This window comes from Ursus arctos, unplaced genomic scaffold (genome assembly GCF_023065955.2).
Source record: "Ursus arctos isolate Adak ecotype North America unplaced genomic scaffold, UrsArc2.0 scaffold_36, whole genome shotgun sequence".
NCBI classification, from domain to species: Eukaryota; Metazoa; Chordata; class Mammalia; order Carnivora; family Ursidae; genus Ursus; species Ursus arctos.
In genome coordinates, this window is record NW_026623050.1 from 1,933,974 (window position 1) to 1,953,552 (window position 19,579).

The 19,579-nt window shown below is 43.2% G+C and overlaps 1 protein-coding gene across 1 annotated transcript in view; it reads right to left on the reverse strand.

Moving 5' to 3' along the window:
- Positions 1–19,579, reverse strand: part of DPH6 (diphthamine biosynthesis 6) — a 428,870-nt gene that overhangs the window by 18,965 nt on the left and 390,326 nt on the right. Inside the window, exon 17 of the mRNA XM_057306216.1 lies at positions 2,328–2,375. The gene's annotated coding sequence lies outside the window, so the exon portion shown is untranslated. The remainder of the gene's footprint in view (positions 1–2,327; positions 2,376–19,579) is intronic.

Below are 19,579 nucleotides of genomic sequence, written 5' to 3' on the forward strand. Positions count from 1 at the left end.
CAACTCATCTGGGTTTGCTTGAGACTTTCTCCGTTTTAGCCCTGGAAGTCTGATGTTCCAGGAATCCCTTCATTGTTCGCCCGAATTGGAATCTTGTGTCTGTGCGGTGTGTGTGTGGGGAGGCCTGGACTGTGGGTGTCACATACCTGAGAATTAGAAGCCACAGAGGTCAGATCTCCTCTAGGAGTCTGGCTGCAATATCACGTCCTTCTATACCAGCTGCCCAGCAACAGTAAACTGGATAGACTTAGTCCTGTCCCACAGAGGACGTTGGGTGGTTGTTGGTGAGCTGAGGTCCAAGTGTAGGAGTACATGTTAAAGCTTTTCAGAGATTATTAAGCACTATTCTGACATAATTATTGTGGTCACATCATGCTTTCCTCAATGACAATCCCTGACCCTGAGCACATGTGGATCTTTCAAATTTGGGAGAGAGAAGGAGCTAATGAATATTATTAATTTAGTATATTAAAAATAATTTAATACATTTATTAACAATTTAATATATTAAAAATAGTAAATATTAAGTACCTCCTGTGGCCACTGAACATTGTGCTAAGTACTTTGTATACATCATTGCTTTTAATCCTTCTAAACATTCTGTGAAATTGTTATTATTATTTTCCATGGCCCCTAAAGTTAATTTCCTTAATACAAGAGTCCGTTCTCTTTTGGTGTAGACTCAGTGCTGATGAAAGCAGGTAAGCCTGTATATGTTACCTGGGCTGGCTCTCAGAAGACCTCTAGCTAGTCAACCCTTGGGTAGGGTGAAGCCCTTGGTGGCTTTGCTCAAACCTTGAGGTCTGCAGGTCTAATTTAGAGCCATCTTGAGCCATTTGGCCCAATCTAGTATCCCAAAAGGCATAGGAGTATGGGCTTAACTCCATTGTATAAGCTCACATATCTTTCCTTGGTAACTAAAAGAGTTTCCAGATAATGGCAACAAAGTTGTTGTATAGATGTGATAAAAACTGATTTTCTGAAATGCATGTTATACACAATACATAAAATATACAACCTAACTTCTTACTATATTTTGTTCAATTTTTATTTATTTATGATCAAGTTCAAAATTTTATCTAAGCATTCATTTTTACTTCCCATTGGATTAAATGTATTTTTTTTAAAATGCAGAAGTAAAGTTCATTTCTTATTAATTCAGCCTTTACCAGTTAGATCTATTAAAGCCCATAGATTATCCATGATGTATTTGGTATAATAATGATGATGTTAAACCAGTTTCCACCAGTCAAGAGATGTTGTTTTCTCAGGGTACTTGGATCCCACGTTCAAGGCACCAGCTTGCTCATAGAAGGAATCTGAAGGAAGATCTTTTACTCATGACAGCAGCTAAGTTTGAATTATGTTATCCAAAGGAGAAATTTCTCTCCATTAGTCCAAGTGCCCAGAGCTTTCAAAGAAACCAATTTTCCATATATTTAAGAACTCTTGTGTATACATTTAATACTTTTCACACAAAGTAGTAAAAAAAAAATTACAGTATTTCTCCCTAAATGTTGTTAAAACACCTTTTTAGACAAATGGATTATAAGTCTGGGCCAAAACTTTGTTTCAAGCTAGCCACAAGCGATGAAACCTTTCAGTGCGCCGATTCAAGATTCTCTTTAGGGATTTTATAAGGCAAGTGAATGGTTAATCATTGTTAAACTGGATACAAGAAAAAATCATGTCTGGTTAAAGATTATTAGGCTGGCCAGTCAGCTGGGTGGGTAACCCTGGCTTCCCAGAAGTCCTTAATCTTATTTAGGTCTATCAGAAAATTGCTCAAGCATTTTAACAGCAATGCCAATTACATCCCAGAGGAGGTTGTGAATTATATCATGCAAAAAAGTTCTGCCCTAGACCAGGTTTGGGACAATTTTTATTCTCAATGTGAATATAACTTTTGTGCCAAAACAGTATCATCAGTTTTTTGTTCTAAAGTAATGGTTTTTTTCCTTAAAATTTGATTTCAGGTGGTAAGCCCTTTTGGAATAAAACTATTTCTTACCTTAGAAGAGTGTTGTAAGCTTTGAAAAACACGTAAGTTAGACAAAAGCAACACTTTGGAGAAACCGTAAGATTTCATAACGGAAATAGCCCTAACATCAGCTACAAATGTGACTTGAGAACAAGCCAACAATGTCTAGATCTAGTTACCAATTTATAAGGAGTACGTGATAAATTATACCATGAAGGAGTGGTGATATCCAGACCATGGGAAATTCACAAGACTCCAAATGGTTTCTTCAACGAGCACAGTGGAGGGAGTTGGGGGGGTGGGGGTGGAGAAAGGAACTTATTAAAAAAACACTTAAAAGACTTACCAGTCAATTACAACATGTAGACCTTGTTTGCATCCCGATTCAAACACACTACAAAATAAAATAACGGCATTCATGAAGCAGTTGAAAATTTGAACTCTTACTGGAAATGTAATGGTATTAAGAGATTATTGTTAATTTTTAAATTGTGACAATGGTCATGAGTTTATATAAAATCAACTTGATAGTTTAGAAATACACAATGAAAGTTTGCAGATGAAAGGTATGCCTGGAATTTGCTTCAAAATAATACAAGAGAAAGAGAAGTGAGTGGGGAATTGATGAAATATCAGCCTGAGTTGGCAATTACTGAAGATAGGTGATGGGTATATAAAAGTTCATCACACTCTGCCTACTTTTTGCATATGTTAGAAAATCTCTTTAATAGAAGGTTTAAATGAAACAATGCCAACAGGACTGATTCTCTAAGCTGTCGGTGCTTTTGTTGCTTTCCTGGCCAAACTCCTAGTTTAGAACTGACAGACAGTAGGGCCTTTTTCACAAAAAGGCAGTATGGAGAGGGGCAGCAATACCAATTATGTGCATGTATAGAAGTCGTACCCTAATATAATGTCAGTGAAAACCTGTCCCTGAGGGCGTAATGTAAGAGAAGAATGAAATCGTGGCTAGACACAGAAATGCTTGTCATGCAGGGCTCCTGCGTGGCTCCGTCTATTAGGCATCTGCCTTCAGCCCCACATTGGGTTCCTTGATCACTGAGGAGCCTTCTTCTCCCTCTCCCTCTGCCTGGAGCTCCCCCTGCTTGTTCTCTCTCTCTTTTAAATAAATAAATAAAATCTTTAAAAAAAATGGTCATCATTCTGTGCATTGTAGTGAAGGTGTAGCACTCATCTCTCTTTAGGTTTTTCCTAAATACATATTTCCTATTATTATTATTTTTTAAGAGAGAAAGAGCATGAGCAGGAGGAGGGGCAGAGGGAGAGGGAGAGAGAGAATCTTAAGCAGGCTCCACGCCCAGCGAGGAGCCCAAGGCAGGGCTCGATCCCACCACCCTGAAATCATGACCTGAGCCGAAATCAACAGTCAGACACTTAACTGACTGAGCCACCCAGGTGCCCCTATTTCTTATTTTTTTAATTTAAAAACTTGATGGGGTTTCTTGATTGTGGATAAAGAGAAAGGAAACATGTAAGAGAGAACACATGGTCCCAAATCCGGCCAGTGACAGAACTGTTCTAACTCAGTTTAAGAGGTACTAGGCCTCTTATGAGACGTAATTAGCATTCCTAATCAAATGCTGGACAGATGTAACTGAAATGAGGCCCTCTTCTGGAAGGTGGGTTAGCCACCCACCTGCTGACAGACCATGTGGAACAGTCTTCAACCAAGTTTTTATTTATTCACCTTCTTCCTGTCTTCTTTCTTGTAGCTTCTCCTTTCTCCTTTGCACCCTCTTCTTCCTCTTTTTCCTTTTCTTTGTCTTCTCTTCCATGAATGTTTCTCCCAAAAAGGGATTCTTTGATTTGGCTTGCAGTAAGCTTGAGATAAAACTCCCAATTTGTCAGAGAACTTGCTTTCTTTAGTTTTTTCATCACATGAAAAGAAATAATTGTTCATTGGCACATAATAAAAACCAGGAACTTTGTAGTTTCAAGTTCAGCCACTCATGGTACATAGTTGGAACCTTGGAAGGAGTGGGTAGGGGAAAAGAATATGGAGAGAGAGGAGCCCAACAGCAAGGCCAGAGGTGGGGACTCTGGAGGGACACAACTGGGGAGAAATTCTTACGCCCGACATTCAACTTGGTATTCTTGCTCGAGTTGTGTTATTACTACTGTTCTCTCCCATTCCAGCAAATTACAACCCCGTCTTTCTACTGGCACAGGACAAGAACCTTGTTTTTTCTTGCTTTTAATAATGATATTATTATGTGTTTATTTGAGAGAGAGAGAGAGAGCAGGGGGAGGGGCAGAGGGAGAGGAAAAGAGAATCCCAATCAGACTCCATGCTGAGCATGGAGCCCGACATGGGGCTCAATCCCATGACCCTAAGACCATGACCTGAGCCAAAACCAAGAGTCAGACACCCAATCATCTGAGCCACCCAGGCGCCCCCAAACCTTGGTTTTATCCCTGCTTCTTCTCGCTCTTTTACATCTACGTTTAATTCATCTGCACACCCTGTTGGGAGACCTTCGATATATATCCATAACCTACGTATACTCCTTACCACCACACTGCTGGACAGTGGTTCCAGTCACCAGCTCTAACCTATGTAGTTGTAATAGCTTCCAAAGTCACCATCCAGCTTCTACCTTTGCCTCTCAGTCTCCTCCCACCCCAGAGCCATACAGGTGACCCTCCTAAAGCAAGTCAGGTTCTAGCACTCCTCTACTCCAAAGCCTGCATTCCCAACTCACCCTGAGTAAAAGTCAGCCGTCACACTGACCTGCTGGCCTGCACAGCCCACTTCCAACCCCTCGGATCACATTTTGGCTCTTCCCTCATTGATTCCCACTGTCGTCACCCTGGGCTCAGGCTGTTCCTCCATCAGGGGCTGTGCATTTGCTGCTCCCTCTGCCTGGGACATCCTTCCCCCAGATACAGGCATGGCTCTCTCCAGTACCTCCTCTACTCAATGCAAAGGCTCCACACTGAAGCCTGCTTGGGCCATATATTTAAAAAATCAGCTCTCCTCCTAGCACTCTGCTTCCCTTTTCTCTACTTTATTTTTCTCTGGGCACTCACTGTTACCAGACACACTCTGGAGTGTCTTCCTTATTGTACCTGTTGTCTGAGTGTTTCCCCCGGAATATAGGCTCCACACGGGCAGAGATTTTTGTTTTTCTTACTTGATGTTGAATCCCTGGAGCCCAAACAGGGTGTAGTCTATAGTAGGTGCTCAATAAATATTTGTTAAATGAATGGGTTCCCAAAACGAATCAAATCTGGCGTACAACCTTCTTACGCGAGCAGTGCTTTGGGGAATGAGGCAAAGTAGCTGAGTGCAGAGGAGTCAGGGCAGTGGTTTTAAGCGCTGAGATACTGAGCTGGGAACACCAAGAGCTTAGTGGGAACAGACATTTCAAGTGAGAGGTGACAGTGGAACTTGAGGCCCTGGGAAGGACCTTTCTGACCTTTCCCACGATAGCCCGAACTATTTTATTTGGATATTTAAATAAAGGCAGTCATAAAAATTTGGAAAGACCTGGAAATATTTGGTTACTTTAATAAAATTTAAAGTTATATTTTGAGAAAAGAGACACTAATACTGGACATTTATGTGTCTGGTATTTTTGCAATTTGTTTCTCAGAAATAGGTTTAAATATTTGAGATTGGACATCTGGCAACGTAAACAGGACAATCAAAGACAATCAAAGCTCTCCATTCCAGACCTGCCAGGCACAGATCACAACCTCCAGCATTGAAGCTGTGGGGGGTGGGGTCAGGCGGGGCGGGAAGGGCATGGATGGTGCCCTGGCCCCTCCTCTGGGGCCCTGACAGTGGACGAGCAAGACACTGGTGAGGAAAGTGGAGGAGGCTGTGGTTTGAGGTGCAGCCAACCCTAGAATAAGGCTCAGTTGGTTTTAGGTTGGCCCAGTTGGCCTGCAGTGATCACATTCTCCCAGGACTCATGGAAGGACAGGGTTATTTCAGTTGGCACTGAGACGAAGATAACAATGGAAGTGTAAAAGAAGAGCCCCTTTAACACCGAAGTAGAAACAGCACATGGCCCTGCCCTCCTTCCAGCCACTTGTTAACCTATCATCCAGGCAAAATCCAGTCTCCCCTTCCAGTATCTTTTAACCCAGACATCACCGTTTTCAAGGTTGCCCCCCACTCCCACACAGGTGGGCATAGAGGGAGGGCCTGAATTCAGTCCCTCAGGGGTCTCACCCAGATTCCATGATACCCTGAACATATCCAGGGGTGCCCGTGTATCCAGGAGGAACACTGATGATGCTAAGGCCTGCCTGGAAGCTTGCCAGAGGGCTCAGTGAGGTCCCTGCCATGTCTGTGTCCATGTGGAACAGTGTAGAAGTCTGGGAGGCGGGGTGCACAGAGAAGAAAAATCACCTTTTAGCTCAGGGCAGCACTGGTCAGAAGCCCAAATGAGATTTGTAGGAAGAGCTCCTCGGGATCTCTAGCAGGACCCCCAACAAGAGTGGAGATGAGGCTGCTAGGTAGGCAGGAGGCACCACGGGGCTTTGGCCAAGCTTGAAGAGAACCCAGAGGACAAGCTGCAAACAGCAGGAGCAGCAGACCTTAGGCAGGCAACAGCAAGTAGGTGGATAAATGATAAGGTCCTGCAGACCAGGGAGCTAGGGGACATCATGCTTGAGACTCCTGACCCCATCTACCACGAGACAGCCAAGTTTTGTGATGACAACCTAACCCCATGTATATTCACGTGTTCAGATGCCGTCTTGAAAAGGAGCCAGGAAGGGGGCATGGAAGACAGAGGAATCACCAAGTACCTTTATCTGGAAAGGTGGAACATTAAACAAAGGGACTCTAGATGGTTGTATCGGGCAAGGTTTAAACCAGATCAGACTTTCAGTTATTTTTCTCCTCGCTACTCAGCAGTTGAAAGTTGACGAAAGAAGTTTGTTCAGTTGTCTAAAAATACCAGTTTTCTTTTTACCTGTCTAATAAGAAGAGTGAGTAAATTGAAACCTCATACTATGCACATGATTGTTGATAACCCTGAGTGCAGTTAGTTTTCTATATTTGAAAGCTTCTGGCTCTTTCGGAACAGTGGAAAGAGAGTAGGCTGTAGCCCCACATAGGTCTAGGTTTGAACCAAGCCCCACATGGATTCTGCTCCCTCTCTGTGGGAACTTGACTTACTTAACACCTGTAAGTCATGGTTGTCTGTAAAATGGATTGAATACTGCTGCCCAGAGTCTTGTTCTGGAAAGCAATGGCAGCTGAATGTAGAATTGCCCAATGCAGAGCTTGTCATGTGGTAAATGCTCAACAAATGTCGATTTTCTTTTCTTCCCACACTGAATAATTTGCACATTGACAACAAATGACAAATTGTTTCCCAGTTAATTTCCTCCAATTAACTACTGATAAATTGACCTTAGTGTTTGATGGGATCATCTAAATTAAAATATTGACACGTTAAGACATAGTTTTTATTTTAATCCAGTTCCAGCTATGATGTGTAGATGTCTCTGTGAATCTTCGTCTGAACCCAGTTATGACTAATGTTACAGAAGACAGCTCAGCCATTGCGCTAATGATTATGCATAAAGCTCAGGGGTTGGTGTGTGAGAAGGGAGAGCTCTGGTCCCTCTGTCTATCCACCTTATTTCCTCCGTCTCCCACCACAGGGTGAAATGAGACTTTCTCAAATCCCTTTGCGCTGTATCCACTCTCAGTCTTATAGTGGGAGTATAACTACAGAGCAAGGGACTCTGGGTGCAACGACCAAGTTCTTGGGGTCCTTCTGATGTTCCCCACTACCACCTACCTCAACCAGAGAACTCAGGGCAAACAGCTGCTTAAAGCTGTCATGTGGGGCATTTTCCACAGGAAGCTGATATTTTCCATGGGACATGATTTGACTTGCTTGTTGATTTCGGTAACACCCGCTGACTAAGGGAGGGCTTCTGCCATGTCTCCCTGTTTGGGACAAAATGTTTAGGTTTTGTTTCAACGGACCCAAGCAATTCAAAGCACAAGAGCTAACCATTGAAAGGGGGAGGGGAAGAGGATTTAATACATCGTTTTATATATATGTACTTTTTAAAAAGTAAGCTCCACACCCAGTGTGGAGCCCAGGGTGGGGCTTAAGCTCACAACCCTGAGATCAAGACCTGACCCGAGATCAAGAGTCAGGTACTTAACTGACTGAGCCACCCAGGCCCTCCTGCATAATATTTTTCAATGACATTTTCTACTCCATGAAAATAGGATTTCTTAGAACCCCATAAAATTGATATAAATACCTGTTCCTGGATTGATGCATCTGGCCTCTCCTGGGCTGTATTTTATGTGGTATAAGAGGCTTCTGGTGACTAACTGATACGGGGCAGTGGTGGGTAAGCAAAGAGAGGAGAGGTTGAATCTCCCATCTGTGTTCTATTTCATTTTGAAAAGGATGAAATGAAGATTTGTTTTATTTTAGGGTCAGAACTTTGTGCTTTTTTTCCTGACAAATGATTGAAACAATTTGAGCAGAACCGGGTTTGGCATTTGACTTTCTGGATTTCCTCCATCTCTTTTCATCTTCTCTTCGGTCCCCTGGAGCCGAGGACTGTCTGGTCCTCTTGAGCAGCTCTGAGGTTGTGAGCCAGGATCCTTTCCTCATGGAGTCCCAGGCGGCTGCTTTGTTCTGCCCTGCCCTTAGTCTGTGTGCGTGGTAGTGGCCATGGAGGGATTCATAGGGAAGGAGAGTGAGACGGTGTCTGTGGTTCCGTTTTTCCTCGGAGGATGGTCACCTCCCCTTGGAGACATGGGTGGAAATCATTAACCCCAGGGGTTTGTTGGGGCTCGGGTACCTGAAGTCAGTCAGGGGATGAGAGGGAAAGAGACATAATGCTTGAATATGGGATGAAGTAATAGAATGTTAGATCAGGTTGGAGCGCTGGAGCCAAGGGAAGGCAGACCCTGGGATCAGAGTCACAGCCGTATGTGGGCTTGGCTGAGGCTTGCTGTCCCTAGGTGTCCTGGTACAGGTAACCATGTCTTCTTGTCCGCTCAGGATACTCCCGGGTTACGCTTGTTGCGCAGGGCAGTTATCCGTAGCACTCCCTTTCACTCTCACAAGGGTCCTGATTTGAGTGATCAGGTACATTGTCAGCCCACCTACTCACCACACTAGATATGCCATCGGCTTTCCAAGAGGGTGCTGTGCTTGTCAGTACAGTAAAACATAAATATACCGCTTCTGAAGTACCAAGAAACTAGTCGAGGACAGGGCAAGAGTTTTCCTTGAGAGGCAGTAGGCTTCCTAGTTCCTACTAAGTGTTCAATTTTAATCATATCCAAATTTCTTTTGATCCTTCTCTTTCTTCTTTAGGCTAAAAAAGGTGGTTTTTAAAATCAGTATTATACTGCAAATTTCTTTTGTACTAAAAGGCATATTTAATTATTTCTCTATTAATGGAGAATCAGGATGCTTCCAGGCTATGTCCACTACAGACTACGCGTGTACATATATTTTTCCGATTTACTGTATTTACTTACTCATCTGTAAATGAAGAAATTGTGTAGGGTTTGGTAGGGGAATTAATTAAGATAAGGGTTATAAAAGCACTTAAAATAGTACCCGGTACAGAGTAAATGTTTAATAAAATTGGTTATCATTCTTATTTAAATATTGATTTCATAAATCGTTTTTCCTTCTCTCAGAGAGGTTCATCCCTGGGCCTTCTGACTGGTGGAAATGGTGACACCATGCCCTTTCAAGGTCATAGGCAGGATCACGGCATGTTTACATAAAATGCCCTCCTAAAGCTTCACTCAGAACCTCACTGCAGGTTCCCAGTGAGGCCCCCAAAGTTCATGTGGTCTATGCTCTCCCTCAGTTCCCAATTTCAAAGTAGCTCTGATGATTTATTCATTTCAGCAGGGGCCAAAATACATTTGAATGTTGTCATTGAGATGTTAGACTTTTCTCTCATCTCTAAAGTATAAACTTCAAAACACCAACGGAAGTGGGTGGGAGGGGTGGGAGGATGAGTGTGCTCCTTGCAAAGGTCACTGAGCAGAATGAGACTGGAGGAGTGGGCCTGCCACTCCTGTGACAGGTTTGTTTGGAGGGACTCCTGTAGAGACCAGGGTGGGAAGTGGCAGGGTAAAGAGCTGCCTCAACTTTTATGTTTGGAATGTGTTCTTCAGATGTTCTTCCCAGTCAGAAGTTATCAGTGTGACAAAGGAATAGCTGTCTGACCTCAAAGAAAGGTGACCTCCTGTCCCCTGATACCTCTCTCTGCAGTCCAGGGCTTCCAAAAGGAGCCATCTCTGGATGCAAACTGATTTTCTCTGTGTTGTTTTTTTTTTTAAAGCTTTGAACAATGTGGCGAAAGATTAAAAAAAGAAAAAAAAAAGGAAGCTTTTGCTTCAAATGAACCAGGTTTCCTAGAAGAAAAAAGATCTAAAAAGCTTCTCTGCCACTTGTCCTAGTAAGGCACAGAGAGGACATGACTTTACATGAGAAAGCTTATCAAATAAAAACTCTGCTTGTCAGAACGTTCTCTCTAGTTCCCACTGATAGGGTCTCTCCCCACTGACCAAAACCAAAAAGCAATACGACAAACTAACTCAAAGCAGGGTGGATAGGACCGAGGGTTTATGGAGCTTTTAAAAACTAAGGGGAGATGGGATGCCTGGGTGGCTCAGTCGGCGAAGGGTCTGCCTTCAGCTCAGGTCATGATCTCGGGGTCCTGGGATTGAGCCCTGTATCGGGCTCCCTGCTCAGCGGGGAGCCTGCTTCTCCCTCTGCCTGCTGCTCCAACTGCTTGTGCTCTCTCTCTCTGACAAATAAATAAATGAAATCTTAAAAACAAAAACAACCTCAGGGAAGATGCTGATTCTACCCAGCAGAGAAACTGGAAATATGTCAGGAGACAGAGAGGGGAAAAAGAGGAAAAAAGACTTATTATACATGTTTAATTCTGCCTGCATTCAGAAGATTTACACAATTAAAACAGCGAAAACACAGAATGCATTTTAATAAAAACAGATTAGTACATGGTTACCCTGTGCTTACTTAAGTGCAAAGCCCCTATTTGTCAGAGCCACAGGAGTGACAGATGGCACCGTTACAGACTGAGTGTTGTGTCCCACCCAAAAGTTCATGGGCAAAAATCCTAACCCCCAGTGTGATTTTATTAGGAGGTGGGGCTTCGGGGAGGTAATTAACTCATGAAGGTGGAGCCATCGTGGATGGCATTAGTGCCCTTGTAAGAAGAGACATGAGAGCTTCTCCCTCTCTTCTCCAGCATGTGAGGGCACAGCAAGAGGACAGTTGCCTGCAGCCCAGGACGAAGGTTCTCACCAGATACTGGATTTGCTGGCACCTTGATCTTTGACTTGCAGCCTCCAGAACTGTGAGAAATAAATGTTTGTTGTTTCAGCCACACAGTCTGTGGTACTTTGTGGCAGTAGCCCAAACGAAGACAGCAGAGACGAATTCAGTCCACTGACACCCGCCACAAAAATTTCATTTTGGCCTTTAGATTTAATTTTCTTTAATTTTCTTCCGACTCTAACAAAAGTAAACCAAACCACTCTGAGTTTCAGAAACTTTCTTTCCCATCTCTGCGCTGGTGAGTTTTGAAAGTGGCTATTGACAGACATGAGGAAAGGGAGAAACAACAAGACTAATTCAACCACATTGTAGGTCGCTGGGGAAAGTGGGGGTGACACCAGCTCAATGTGAGAGAGAAACAGCAAATCGGGCTCTTAGCCTTCCCTGTGTCTGAAGGGGGATGGAGACCAGCGTGCCAGGGGCCAGGCACTGGGACGGCTGCAGTGCGCACATTTGCACTTCATCCTCGCCGCAGCCCAGCGACGTGGAAATTTGTATCTGTTTTACAAAAGAAACTCAGGTTCTAAGTATCACGGTCAAAGTCACACATCTAGAAGTGGTGGGACCAACATCTGAACGAAGAAGAACCAATGCATTTCTTGTGCAGTGAGGAGATCTATTTGCTCTGTGATTTGAACCGACGGACAGTTCTGAAAGGCTCTGCAGAGTGGGAGCCAGGATTCGTGCCCCATCAAACCAAAGCCACAGGCCCTCTGGCATCACGGTGTAGGAATCAGCGAAGGAATGAGCTCTGTTAGGCAGGCATGAAGTCCGTGCAGAGAGAAGGAGAGCTCAGAGGCTGCTGAGGGACAGGTGCACGTGCAGTGTTTACAACGACAGGGACCTCAATCCCCTCCCAGACCCACTAATGACAACTGCCAACAGTGTTTTTAGAGCTCCCCATGCGATTGTGCTGTGCAAGAGTTGCGCGTCCTGAACTAGCTGGAGTAGGACTCTGTTCCTTGCCACCTTACAATTAATTCCTCACTCTTCCTGGCCCCTTGGGCTTTCCACTACAGCTTATTGCCTTTCCTAAGCATAGAAATGCAGCAGGTAATTCGGGAGCAAGATAATGAAGAGAAGGGGAATGCAAAGAAGGAATCTGATATGATGGCTTATCTCCTCCCAGACCAAACAAACTGACACTTTCTTGCAGATATTTTTGTTCAACAGTGTCAGAGCTTGCTGAAGGAATGGCAAATCTCTTCTCTTAGATATCTGCAAAGAGGCTGTATTGCCCCCTGCTAGCAGGACTCCGTCTTCTTGGAACATGCTTCAGAAAATCTCGACTAATCCCTAATGTTTTAGAAATGTGAATTTGTATTTTTATTTATTTTATTTTATTTTTAAGATTTATGTATTTATTTTAGAGTGAGCAAGAAAGAGCATGAGCTGGTGGGGCAGGGTGAGAGGGAGAGAGAATCTCAAGCCAACTCCACACTGAATGTGGAGCCTGACATGGGGCCCGATCTCAAGACCCTGAGCTCACGACCTGAGCTGAAACCAAAAGTCGGATGCTCAACTGACCGTGCCACCCAAGTGCCCCGTGAATTCATCTTTTTAAAAAAGTGTTTAAAAAGAAGTGCAGTGAAGTATCAAGTCTGACCTGAAGGTGGGTGTAGAGGGATAGAGTGTGTGCTCACCGTCTTGGTGGCACTCAGGCAAAACATATTTAACAGCTGCAAAGAAACAGAGAGGGTTAGAGGTTCATAAGTGAACAGAAGCTATTCGTGGTCTTGTCCCTTTCATTGCCTCGATTAATTAAAAAAGTCTTGTCAGGCACAAAACCTTTTCTCAGTAGGATAAAAGTACCAGCAGCCACATTCCAAACAAGACATTCTAAAATAATTAATAATAATAATAATAATAATAATAATAATAATAATAAATTAATCACAGTGAAGCACAGACCATTAGAAAACCACCCTTGCCCCTCGACCCATACTTTACTTCGAATTGGACATTTTATGATTCGGGTGATGATGAGGTGGTTTGTAAATCTTCCAGATCTTTGTTGTGATGGGCTGTGGAACAGAAAGTGGTCTATCCAGGTCAGGACCAGTACAGGTATTACAGGTGAAGGATCCTTCAGCTTTTAGCGAGGAGAGGTTGGGCTTGGAAGAGTCTAGTTGGTTCATTCTGTCATCCATTGGGAATGGCAGCAAAATACTCATTAGTAGGGGGAAATTGAAAAGTTTGAATTTTCAAATTTGAAGTGTGATTTCAAGTTTTGGCATTTTATCAGATACTTGGTGAGGATAAGGGAACGTCACTCATTCAAAATATTATTCATAGAACATTTCCTCCATGCTGGGCACTGTGCTCAGCACTGAAGGTAAGAGAGCCCTTGTCTTCATGGTCTATTGTATTCTCTCCATGCTTCGTTCTTTAGGACAGTATTCAGTTGTGTTTTTCAGAACAAGCTTTCTACACCTGAGTTTGTCCTATCACTTATGGCCTGATACAGAGCTACTAAGAGCTCTGAGGGTACCCCACCCCAACCGTCTATCCAGGAACACATCCACCTCACCCAGTATCCAAAGATATATTAGTGTTCCTGTTCAGAACACTGAATCTAGGGGCACCTGGGTGGCTCAGTCGGTTAAGCTGCTGCTGTAGGCTCGGGTCATGATCTCAGGGTCCTGGGATCGAGTCCCGCATCGGGCACCCTGCTCAGCGGGGAGTCTGCTTCTCCCTCTCCCTCTGTGACTCTCTTGCTCTCACTCTCTCTCAAATAAATAAATAAATAAATAAATAAATAAATAAATAAAAAGAACACTGAATCTAAGGTTCATGATAGAATTTTCCATCCGGAAGAAGAGCTTAAGTCATAATTAGGCCTCTTCTATAGTTAAAATAAAACAAAATTAAAACCAACCTATAAGATTATCAGTGTCCATGCTAATAGTGCCATAGAATATAAAATTTCCATTAGTCACATTACTGTTCTCACTCGCCTATGAAATTTATATGTAAATTTCAAACTAAAAAAACCAAACAAACCAGTTTCCTGCCACTGAAAGCTAGGGAATAGTAAAGATATCAAACCAAAGCATATCTGGAAAAACCAACCTGCCGACTTTTAGAATCCACAACTCACACTGAACCAAAGAGGCTGGTGTGATATTTCAACATGCTATAAAGATGGTATCTGGGAGGGGTGCGTGTGTATGGGTGGAAGGAGGAGGGGACCAGAGTTTAGGGAGGATGGAGAACAGCAATTGTAGTCCTTCATCAAGTCAGGGGAAACCAAGCAGAATCCAGGGCCACTTCTCCAACCTTAACTTGTCAACTTAGAAGGAATTTGCCTTGTCAGTGTTTCAAGAACATTGTCTAAGATGGTGGCTTGTTTATTTATTCCTTGCATTTATGGATCAACTTTCCTCCAGAAGGACTCTCTGCTAAAATTTAAACATGGTTTAGATCTTTTCTTCCTGTCATCACCGCCTATCTCAAAAGAGAGCCGTGTTGTCCTGCTGTGTGATAACAATGGTGTTTGTAACCCCATTTGACACACATATTTATTGTTGCATATTAATTCATCTTTTTTTTTGAAGAAAAAAGATTGATGACAATTTTCAGGTGGACACGATGTGTTCTTTCTTCTGTATTGTGTTTTTTCCATGTGTTGCATGCTCAGTCTCTTGGGGGAGATTATTTTCCTTTTTCATCACTGTGTTTCCTTCTCAGCTTTTCTGGCTCATCTGGGCTGTTTTCCACTTTACAAACCTTTAAACAACTCACAAATTCAACCTTCTCTGGTCACAATTTTGAAATCACAAATTAAATGGTGTTGTCAGCTCAATAAGCTCTCTTCACTTAAAAAAAAAAAAAAAAGGATTAACAGGCACCTGGAAGAGAGCTTTATATCTTGAGAAGAAAGTGTAGGCTTTTCCCAAAGGTCTCATGGGATTTAGTGAAGAAAAGACACCACAGAACTGGCCAAATTTGTTTCCTCCCATATCTTAAATATTAGTAGGATGGTCAAAGCAGTCCTAATGATTTGTATGTGTCTATGCATGTTTGTGGGTTCAGGGACAGCCAGCGGTTAGGGGACCTGCGACAGTCACAGGACTTTGCTGTGTGGAAGTAGCAGCCAGAGAGACCCTTCGTCTGTAACGATTTCCCTCCGCCCCTTCACAGAAGGTAAACTTCTAAACTTTTAGACTTCTAGAATATTGGAGACTTCCAGATGTCTAGACTTCTGGAGTATTCTGTGGTTGGGTTACCCATCTATAAATTAAATAGCATGTGCGCTCACGCTTGGGAGAGAATTGGTCACTGCACCGCCTAATGCTTAACTTTCATTTTCTTTACTAGTTTTACATGAGATTCCGAGGGAAACCCGAAACTCCAGCAGGGAGCCACCTGCCTTGTGAAAATGTCACTCCTTACTTCTCCTAGATGGGAAGCCTGGGCCATCCAGGCTCTGCAAGCCTTTTGGCACCAAGCCTTCTGTGTCCCTCCTAGTTGCTGGTACATTCAGGCTGAATCTGAAAGTGGGCAAAATCAGGAAAGAACAAAGTCAGGAGAAGCTGATTCCTCAATAAAAGGGTTACTGAGTGGGATAGGTTTTATCTTTATAGCCCTAGTGCCTAGCACCGGGCCTGGCATGGAATAGATACTTCAGAACTCTTTGCTAAATCGTTACATGAATATGAGTGACTGCTTTAAATGGCATTGCCAGTGAAGACAGTTGGCTGGACTGCCTTGCTGCACAAAGATGGCCTTTTGAGAGAATCCTAGGCCTCGTTAATGTATCTATCCAGTTAACAAATACTAGCGAACACCTCCTGCATGTCAGTGAGCCCCTTACTTGAAATTATCTGGTTCATTTATACTCTCCACCCCACCCAGCTGGGCTTAGAATGTAGGCTCCAAGCAGCAGTGATACTGCAGGTCCTGTCCATGGCTGTATCTTTAGCTCCTGGAAGGGTGCTTAGGGGCAGGGAAGAGCCCTCCAAACATGACAGAATTTTCTGCTGGCTAGTATTGTCCAACTGGCAAATGGCTCCAGATCATTCCATGTACTGAAGCTGAGTGGTGGCTTGGGGAGGTGGCTGTGTGGGCTTGGGATCTTCTGTCACAGGCTACGTCCTCATCTGCCGATCAGCCTACCTTCTGCCCCAGTCCACATCCCACGCTGACCCTGCATCCCACACCAGCTCATTGGATTAGAGAAGATATACAAATTCCGGAGTTCTTTGTATCTTCTCAAAGTTCAGTTTTTAAGATATAGAGTCTAGCATTCCTTTGTTTTAGTCATTTCTGTTCTTATTGTATTTCATAAAAATCCATAAAATGCCAGAGTTCAAAGGTGCAACTTCTCTCTAGTAGAAAAATGCTTGACTAATGTCTTTGACAAAACCGTTTTCTCTGTGCCGCTGGGTTAGGATGGGTCTCATAAACCTCCCAGACTTCAGGCTAGAAAAGAATAACTTTTGGAGTGCAGCCTGCCTGCAAGATTTTCCCAGGCCCCTGGAATGTCCTTTATTTTATAGTTGCTTCCTGAGTCCCAGTTATGAACCTCCTTTCCATGAGAGAGGGGGAGAAGTTAAGAGGGAGAAAGATATTTGCATAGAACGCCATAGTTTACAAAGCTCTTTCATATGTTATCTTTTTAAAATCTGTGCCATTAAACTGTGAAATGTGTGTTATCTTAGTTTTAGAGATGAGGAAATAGAGGCTTAAGAGCTTAAATAATGCATAGACCATTACGTCTGACGTTAGATGTTATTGCAACCCAGGTCTCTAGGGTATGACCCTACCTGTTTTTCCACTCCTATGCTATGTCATAAGTGAGTGTCCGGACTTTCCTAGGTTTTTTGTTTGTTTGCTTCCTGGTTACTCCCCTGTGGATATGTGGTTCCCCAAACTTGTTAAGCTGGTTCACATCTTTCGGTCTGTATATAATGCTGTGCCATCTGCTCACAAGAACTTGTCCTCTCCTCTACTAATTTGCTTAGATAACTCCTATTTATCCCCGAAATCTGAGCTCAAGACATGAGATCACAGGGCTAAGAGTCAGCGTTGGAGTTTCACTGTCTGAGCATAAATTTGGGGGTTGAAATTTATTCTCCTTTAGACCTGGTGTGGTAGCTTAATCTCTCAGTCCTTAGTTTTCCCGTATGTATGATGGGGAGAATTTTAATTTATTTTATTTTAAAGATTTTATTTATTTATTTGACAGAGATTGAGAAAGAGAGAGAGAGAGAGAACATGCAGGAGGGAGGGGCAGAGGGGCAGGGAGAAGCAGACTTCCTACTGAGCAGAGAGCCCCTGACGCAGGACTCGATCCCAGGACCCTGGGTCAAGACCTGAGCAGAAGACAGATGCTTAACTGAATGAGCCACCCAGATGCCCCTGACAGGGAGAATTTTAATGCTTCTCTTCAAGGGCTGGCAAATAAGGAGTGTAAATACCACATTGCTTAAAGAGTATTCAGTTTACTGCAGCTCCCACCCAATTTAGAATCACATTACCGATGCCCCCTGCTTCTCTAAAATTGCCTCTTGATCATCCTGGGGTTTCCAATAAATCACCCCTCCCCAGAGAGGGGGGAAAAGGAGCGAAGAGAGAAAAGAAGAGGATGGAGCAAAAAGAGAAAAACATCAGCTACGGAGTAGTCTTTGCCAGTTGAAAAGAAAGAAGGAATATTAAAATAAATATACCAGTGTAGTTCTGGAAAGGGGTGAGGAGAGGGGAGAGAAATAGCTAAGGATGACACTGCCTGTCCTGGCAGACATGTCCTGGCTCAGAAGGATCCGCTCTGTATCCAGAAACCAGCACAGGGATCTGGAACCCAACTCAGCAGCTCTGAGGGAGAAGGAAAATATGAGAAGAGCTGGAAGGAGGATGACAGGATTCATCTTTGTATAAATCCAAGTGGCAGTTGGGATGTATTTATGTTTTAAGGAATTATGTGGGTTTTTTTTTTTTTTTTGAAAAAAAAAAAAAGGACAACAAGTTTTTTGTATACTTTTTTGCTTAGCAACAAGACCCACAAAAGGCATGTGTTCAGCCAGGATGTCAGTTGCTCAGCTCATTAAAATATTAAGTGAAACACTGATGACAATTACACAGCACAAGCCTTTTTGTCTGCCAAAGTGTGCCTTTCAATGCATAACAAAGTAGGTCAAAAGTTTGTTTTGCTATTTTATTGTTTCTTTTTATCTCAGACTTTTGATGGAGTTTCCTTTTAGTAGGTAAAATGGTTGTCAAATTTGGTGGAGATAATTTGAGGACAGGGACACTTCAATGACTTAGAAATCTACCTCTGGGTGACAAAGAAAGTATCCCCAAACTTCTCTCTGAGATATTGTCCATTCATTCAACAAAGATTTTTCTGGGCCTCGCTGTGCTAGACGTCATGCTAAGTGTTGGAAATACAGTACTGGACAAGATAGATACCAACCCCATCCTCATAAGGATACCCTTGGCTCCTACTCAAGTCTGTTTATCTGGGCAATACCTCATGTTCAAAATTCTCTCTCAAGCACATAAAATGTGCACGTCTTAAGACTGCCTCTGCCAGCTCTGCTATGAGAAATGAGGGTCGGTAGTCACTGAACTCTTGATGGGAAAGAACAGTTATGTAAGTCACCTCCGTGTGGGCATTGGTACCTGAAATATATAAAAGTCTACTCCTGAAAATATACAAAGCTTTAACACACAGGATTGATTTCTGTTAGTGGGGCTTCAGGCACACACACTCTCACTTACGTGACATTCCCACGGGCATACCCCTATTGTGATGGTTCGGATACAGAGTTAACATTTATTGAGTGCCTACTAAGTACCAAGAAGTGTGCTAAGCATTTGCAATGAACTCGTTTCATCTCTAAATTCTCTAAGTTGTGAAGAACTGCGAGGGATCTGAGATTTTGCTCTATTGGCAAGCTTCCGAGGGCTGGCAGAAAACACGAGCTTCCTGGGTCAGAGACACAGGACTTTATTATTCATGACTCAGCCTACAGCATGAGTGTCGGCATATTTGTGCAGTTCTTCTGGCTCTGAAGTTCCATGGGGATGCCAGCATCCACAGTGGACTGTGTTGTAGGAGATGAGCCCTAAGCTTAGTAAACCTAAATCTTTTATAATAGGCAGTAAGTATGCCTGCCCTTTGCTCTGAGGGAGACACTGTGTCTATGTTCCAAGGCTACTTGCTCTACCAAATCTTTGAGAAGGTAGTCTAGAACAAAGGCCGGCAGTGTCTTCCTAAGATAGGTAGCAATATGAGAGACTCCTG